Source organism: Malaclemys terrapin, chromosome 19 (genome assembly GCF_027887155.1).
Source record: "Malaclemys terrapin pileata isolate rMalTer1 chromosome 19, rMalTer1.hap1, whole genome shotgun sequence".
NCBI lineage: Eukaryota > Metazoa > Chordata > Testudines > Emydidae > Malaclemys > Malaclemys terrapin.
In genome coordinates, this window is record NC_071523.1 from 8,233,792 (window position 1) to 8,241,219 (window position 7,428).

General features: G+C 55.2%; 1 protein-coding gene across 1 annotated transcript in view; it reads left to right on the top strand.

Annotated features, from left to right (window-relative positions):
- LOC128826026 (group IIF secretory phospholipase A2-like) overlaps positions 1-7,428 on the top strand; it is a 218,685-nt gene that overhangs the window by 4,743 nt on the left and 206,514 nt on the right. The window lies entirely within an intron of this gene.

A 7,428-nucleotide genomic window follows, 5' to 3' on the forward strand; every position in this document is an offset into this window, starting at 1 on the left:
TTTAAGAAAGGTGGAATCCAGTAGGTTTGGGTTAAAACGAGTGGGATATTCTCAAATGACTCCTGTTCCTAAGGGTTTAGCTACTCGGGGGCGCTGATCCTGTTCGGAGCTGGGTTCCTCCTCTGAGGGGATGTCTACACTTGCAATCGGAGGTGTGACTGCGACGCGCGGGTAGGCGTACCTGTGCTAGCTTTAATTGAGCCTGCCTGGCTAAGAACGGCGGTGAAGATGCTGCGGTGTGAACCCCGGCACAGGCGAGCAACGCTCAAGGTGGTTTGAGCAGAATGGAAAGATAAAACCAGCGGCAGGTAAAAGCAGTTTGGGGGCTGATGATAATCTAAGAAAGTGTGTGACCATGCTCCAGCCACCTCTTGACCTGGAGAGACGTCTGCAAAGCAGGGATGGCACGGGCAGGCTGCCTGGGCACTGGGATGACCTCTAGGGATCAGAGACGCGTTCAGCCTCTTGTCATCCAGTCCCACCGCTGGGAATACCACCCAGGGGGACAACCAGTGCCAGTGGCTTTTGTACAGGATGTTTCTCCACTGGGAAATGGACTGAGGCCACCAAACAGCCAGTAGCCGTTAACTTTCAGTCCTTATTGATCTGGTCAATCTGACAACCTAGAGATGACACTGATCATCTCCATCTTGGGCATTACTGGGCCCACAGCCTCTGAGCACCCCGCAGTCTTCAGTGGCTTTATCCTCACCCCCCCCATTTTACAGATGAGGAATAGTGAGGCTAAGGCCCAGATCCTCAAAGGGAAGATAGGAAGTCAGGCACCAAAATACCTGTGAGGATCTGAGCATAAATGACTTGCTCAGGGTCACTTAGGAAGCCTGAGACAGAGCAGGGAACTGAACCGGCGTCTCTTGAGTCCTAGGCTAGAGCAGGAACCACTGGGCCATCTCTCACTCTCGGATTAGCTCGCTCTCCCATCTGGCTACTCCTTCCAAATCACAACCCCATCTCTGTGCCACTGACAGTGAGGTTGGCTGCTGTGGAAATTGTGATGCCTCTGCTAGGCAATCCGAGAGTAAAAAGGAGGGAGAAGAAGACAGCAGAGCTGACTCTGTGAAAGCCAAGATCCTCTTGTCCTGCAAATGTTCCCAAGAAGGGAGAGCAGGGGAATAGAACCAACGCAGGGCAATGCAGCCCAGGCTGGTAGGCGTGTCTCTGCACTGAACGCTGGTCATGGGTTAGCAGCAGGATTTTAACATTGTTTTTAAAATGTGGCTTTAATCAGCCTGAATTCATCTCTGCAGCAAACAGAACAAAACGCTGCACTCCCAGACTTCAGCCATTCTTAGCAACGGAGGGCCTGATTCAGATCCCACTTGCCCCCCTGTACATTGACTGAAGTAAAACCGGTATATTGCTACTCGTGGAGGAAAGTGGGATGGCTGCTAATCTCAGCACAATTGTGGCCCTCAGCCAAAGACCCCCCGATCTGCTTTGTAGCAAGTGTGTTTTGCTGATGAGCACTGCAGTGTCTCCTAAGCAATGAGGGCCAGATCCTCAGCTGGTGTAACTCTGCATAGCTACATTGACACCAGGTTAGAATCTGGTGCTGCCTGACGCTTTCCTGGCTCTCAGCACAGACCATGGTTGGGGCTGAGGAAGTCCCGGGGTAAATAAACCTCCAGCAGTAATCCACCCCTAGTCTGCCCTGCCTGGGAATATCAGCCAGGGGGCTGTTGGCACAGAGGTGGATAGGAGGGTTTGTCTGTGTGACTCCCATGCAGAAAGGGGGGTCCCAAGATTAATGGAGAGGAGAAGAAAAGCTCACCAAGCCAGCTCCGAGGGTAGATGGTAGAGGGAGGTTAGAGGCCTTAGCAAGGAGGTTTCCAGCTACATCGAGCCTAAGGAATGGTAAGGGGGGTAGGGGGGAGCTTCCCGTGATACAGAGAGAGAGACACGCACTCCCCCTGCCCCATTGAGAGTTAAAGGGCCAGTGACCATTATTCCACATCAGCTGTATGCATCCCATAGAAGCTCTGGGGCAGTCTGAGATGGGGCTGGGCCCAAGCACTCTGGGGTAGGACTGGGCTGAGCTCTGGGACCCTGTTTCAGGAGCCGTCAGCCCAGCTCTCCCCCGCCTCTCCTTCCCAGCTGGGTTTGACGTTGTCTTTTGTACCAGGAAGGAACAGAACAAACTAGAAGGGTGGTTCTTGGGCCTCTCCCTGCGCTGATCAGGCTGAGATCCTGTCGCGGCCCCCTCCCCACCCAGCCACTGACCCAACCCCCCCACCTTTCCCGCAGCAGCCAGAGTGCCTGGGGACTGCTAGGAGCCAAGATGGAAATGAACTCAGATTAATGGGTGGAGACAGCTGCCCTTCCCTGCCCCCATTTTGGATGTGGTCGGTTTCCCTGGGCATGTGGACTAGACCTCATTGCCTGCAGCTCGCGTCGCTCTGCTCTCTCCACCTGGTGGGGGCAGGGTTGTGTAACAAAACTGGACAGATCAAGCCCCTGCCTGGTTTCTTTCTGGACGTGTTCCTGCACGTCCTCGTGCGGTGCTCAGCAGGGAACTCACGGTTATTGTGCTCCAGCATAGAGGTGAACAGACTGTCCGCGGGTGCAAGCGAGGTTAAGTGCTGGGTGCAGCCTTCTCTGCCGAGTGGTGGGATGTCTCTGGAGCCCTGGCTCTCTCTTGCTCTGAAGAGAGCAGGGTGCAAAAGGGAGCAGGGTGTGGCTGGGGAAGGTGGCGTTTGACACATGGTCTCAGGCACGATCCTTACGCTAACGAAGCCACTTGCTCCAGGCTCCCTTCCTGCTGCTAGTCTGGGGCAGCCTGGCGGCTGCCCAAACATGCTCCCATGAATGACAAGATGGGTTCCCTTCCTGCATGCCCTGCCCAGCTCAGCGCCAGGTGTTTGCTAGGGTTACCATACATCCGGATTTTCCCGGACATGTCCGGCTTTTTGGGTCTCAAATCACCGTCTGGGAGGAAATCCCAAAAAGCCGGACATGTCCGGGAAAATAGGGAGGGAGGGACCGACGGTGCTCGGCCGGGGGCCGGAGCCGCTGGGGCCAGCAGTGCTCAGCCAGACCGCCGGGGCCGGGGCCCGGGGCCGGCGGTGCGGGCTGGAGCTGGCAGTGTGGGGCCCGGGGCCAGTGGTGTTCGGCCGGGGGCCGGGCTGGGGCCGGCGGTGCGTAGCCGGGGGCCGGTGGTGCGGGGCCGGGGGTGCTTGGCCGGGGGCCGGCGGTGTGGGGCCGGGGCCCGTGGTGCTCGGCCGGGGGCCGGTGCCCCAGGGCCCGAGCCAAGCCGGGCGGGAGACGCCGGGGCCAGAGCCTCTTGGCCTAGGCCAGCCGGCCACTGGAGGGAGCCACTGGGCCGCGCCTCCTCGCGCGCCCCTGTCCCAGCTTGCCTACTGCTTCAGGCTTTCCGCGAATCAAATGTTCGCGGGAAGCAGGGGAGGGGGAGGGGCAGGGGGCAAAGCATCCAGGGGAGGGGGCGGAGTTGGGGCGGGGGCCCCGTGGAGTGTTCTCTTTTTGGACACTTAAACTATGGTAACCCTATGTTTGCCCACGCAACACCCTGCACTTGTACGGAGGAGGATCAAGGTCCCTGGCAGGGGTGGCATTTAGAATGTCCAGTCCCCATGAATTCCAAGTGGGAGCCGGACATCCCAGGCTCTCTGCTGGCTACATAGCTACAGCGACACTGTAGAGAACCATAAAGCGCATTTTTTCTCATGAGTCACCTCAAAAACAGGTAGATGCAAGCGCTGGAGCCAAAGCCCTCTCTGCATTTCACCACAAGCCACTGTGCACAGCAGGGGAATGGCCTCTCTGGCTAGCCTGAAGTCCCTCCATCACTACAAGGCACCCCAGCATATTCACCTCCAGGGCTGCTGTTTTATGGTCACGTCTTTTCCCAGCAGGCCGTGGAGACGGTCCTGCATTATTGATCCGTGATGAATGACCCCCATCCTCTTGCTCTTGCAGCTAATGGGCTTGGTGTCAGGATTCAAGTGCTTTCAGGATAAATACCGCCAATCACTGCTCCGGAATGGGCCAGATTTTAATTGAAATCTGGGGGCATTAGTGGGAGAGAACTCGGGATATAAAGCAAGGGCGGGGGAGGGTTTCCCTGCGGCTTCTCTCGAAACAGCCCCTTGGTCTCACTTACAGCCTGGTGTTGAATGATGGTGGCCAGATTTTCCAAAGGACTCCGCACCCAGCAGCTCCCAGGGGTCTCATTTGGGGGTGATAATGGGGAATTCTCCCTGGCCCTTCATGACAAGTCTGGACATCTGCGTTCGGATTTCTTAAGGCATCCAGACTATGGGCCTGATTCTGATCCCACTTGCACAGTGTTATACAGGTGTAACGCCATTGCTGTCAATGGGAACGCAGCACTTTGGAAAAATCAGGTCACTTATCTGGCCCTAGAAGACTCACTTCAGGCTCCTACTTGTGAAAAATCTTGGCCTAACCTGGACTGTGCTCCGGTCTCCCTATTGGTGAACTGAGCCTAACGCTATTGGTCCTCGAGTCTAAGGTCCTTTGGAAAGGCGGAAAGGCCCAGCCTGGCCCGGCACTCGGGGGTTTGGGCAGCCCGGCACGGCGCTGGGGGAGGGGCGGGGGTTTGGGCGGCCCGGCGTGGCACTCGGGGGGAGTTTGGGGGTTTGGGCGGCCCGGCCCGGCCCGCCCTGCCCCAGTGCTGGGGGTTCGGCGGCTCGGCGCAGCGCTCGGAGGGGTGGGGGGGCGGAGGTTTGGGCAGCCTGGCATGGCGCTTGGGGGGCGTGGGTTTGGGCGGCGTGGCGCTCGGGGGGCGTGGGTTTCGGTGGCCTGGTGCGGTGCTCGGGGCGTGGGGGTTTCGGCGGCCCTGCGCGGCGGGGATGTTACGGCGGGGCGGTGCTCTTGTTTTTGCCTGCGGCAGCAAAAAAGTTAGAGCCTGTTGAGAGAGCATTGGCCAGAATTTTTGAAGAGGTGGCAAAAAGCATCTCTGAGAAAAGCCATTCGTTTGGATCATTCCTTTTTGTTCATTACCTGGTTTCCAATTAGTTCCGCCAGCAGCCCGTCATGATCAGGGACCAGCCTCGTCCTGCAGCAATAATTCATCCAGAGGCCACTTGAAGCCGTTCGGGGAAATCTGGAGGGTTTGCTTGTCTCTTTCTCCAGCTTCCGTCGTGAATTGTCAGTGAGGGCTGCTCACCTCTTCCCCTCCGCCTTGAGGCAGAACCGGGGCTGGAGTCTCAGGAGCACAATAAACTCTGACTGGCATTCACCCGCCCATCGGGAAAAGGGAGACAAACATCTTACTCGGGAAATGATGTTAAATATTTAAAGCTTCGCTGATCAATCAGAGTTGCGGGGAAAATAGGCCAAATTCTGCTCTCTACTCTACTGGTGCCAATCCAAAGTAACCCTGTTGAAGCCAAATGCATTACTCTAGTCCATGCCAGCGCAACGGCGCAGAATCCGGCCCCACCTCTGCAAACGTGAATCCCAGGAAGACGTTCTTTTGTAGCACGAAACAGTCCAGTGGCTGGATAATTAAACAACAGCAGCAAATTAAATATCTTAGAAGCACCCCGAGGTGAAATGTTCAAAACACAAAGCTGTGTAGTGTTTTTCCCCCTCCACATTTGTTGGAGCCACTCTTGACTTTAGGCATTTAATAACAGTTAAAGATTTGAAAGGATTTTTGGAACTAAATAAAAATACGAAGCACTGAAAAGGCTCTAGGGTTTAGAGAGGAGGACAACATCGTTGTCTTATTCTTTATATTGCTGTAATGCTTAGGTGTTCCAGTCAGGGGCCAGATCCCATGGTGCTAGGTGCTGTACCAACACAATCCTGCCCCAAAGAGCTTCCAATCCAAGTATAAGACAAGCGACACCAGATGGATGGGGGCGGATATAAGTGAGATCGGTTGTTCTCCATGTCCTCTGAAGATAGGACAAGAAGCAATTGGCTTCATCTACAGTGAGGGTGATATTTAGGTTGGATATTAGAAAACACTTCCTGATTCTAAGTCTAGTGAAGTTATCTAGGGAGGTTGTGGAATCCCCACCATTGGAGGTTTTTAAGGACAGGTTGGACAGACACTGTCAGTGATGATCTTTGTCCTGCCTTAGCATGGGGGTAGGGGAGGCTGGACTAGGTCAGTGGTTCTCAACCTTTCCAGATGACTGTCCCCCTTCCAGGAGTCTGATTTGTCTTGCGTCCCCGCCCCCCCTCCCGGGTCACCTCACTTAAAAACGACTTGCGTACAAAATCAGACATCAAAATACAAAAGCGTCACAGCCACACTATTATTGTGCTGACGTTCTCATTTTTACCATAGACTTCTAAACGAAATGGATTGGAATACAACTATTGTACTTACATGTCCGTGTGACGCTTGAGCCTGTTTTTCAGTTGTGAGCCTGGTGTGATGCCCGAGCCGCGGGCAGCAAGGCTGAAGCACGTAACTGAGCTTTGCGGGGCCCCCTGTGGGGTGCAACCCCGGACAATTGTCCTGCTTGCCACCCCCTAATGCCGGCCCTGCACTTGTGACCCCCACCCCCAAACCTGTCCTGTAACCCTGAGAAACACTGATCTAGATAAGCTAATGTGCCCCCTGGAAGACCTCAGAGTACCCCCAGGGCTACCTCTAGCCCTGATTGAGAACCATGGGACTAGATGACCTCTTGAGGTCTCTTCCTGCCCTACGGGTCTATGATTGTGTGAATATTGGTCAGCGTGCTAGGCTGTGGTCTCAGGACACCAGCAGCCTGTTTCAGGGTTTAGTAGGCATGACAGCAAAGGGGAGTTTGGTGGAGGGATTTGAAGGTGGCTAACAAGGTAGCTTTGTGGCTCCTTAGCTCTCTTTGCAAACCCTCTCGGGTCATGGGAATGATGTATGAACATAGCCCCAGCCCCAAAGAGCCGACAAACTCAGGCAATTGATAATGCTCCGGCATGTCACTGCGCCCACAGTGGGTCCTGTTGATGTCCCTGGGGCTCCCCGGGCATGCAGCAGAGGCCTTGGCTGGGTGCTATCCACTAGCCATTGTAGGTTTGGGGCTGGATTAACACCAAGGTGCACCAGGTGAGTGTGGTGCTGGGCAGCAGGTGGGGGAGTGGGGAACAGGAGCTGAAGACATGGCTGATACACACGGTTGGTGGGGGGGTGGTGGTGTCGAGGCAAAGGGAAAAGAGATTCGGGTAACTCTGCCAGACCACCTAGCTGTCTTTTGGAGACTAATTTTTGTGTTGCACCCACCTGTAAATGCAGGCTCCCATCGTAACCCAGGGCCAGCTCCTCAGCGGGTATCAACTGGCTTCAGTGGAGCTATACCTGATTTACACCAGCTGAGGCCTTGGCCCGTGCATAAATCCAATAGCAGAGGACTTAGAGGGGGAGGAAAATAAGCAAGAAATGGTTAAAAAACAAAACAAAGCTAATTTCTCCAAATGACCCCAAAGAGC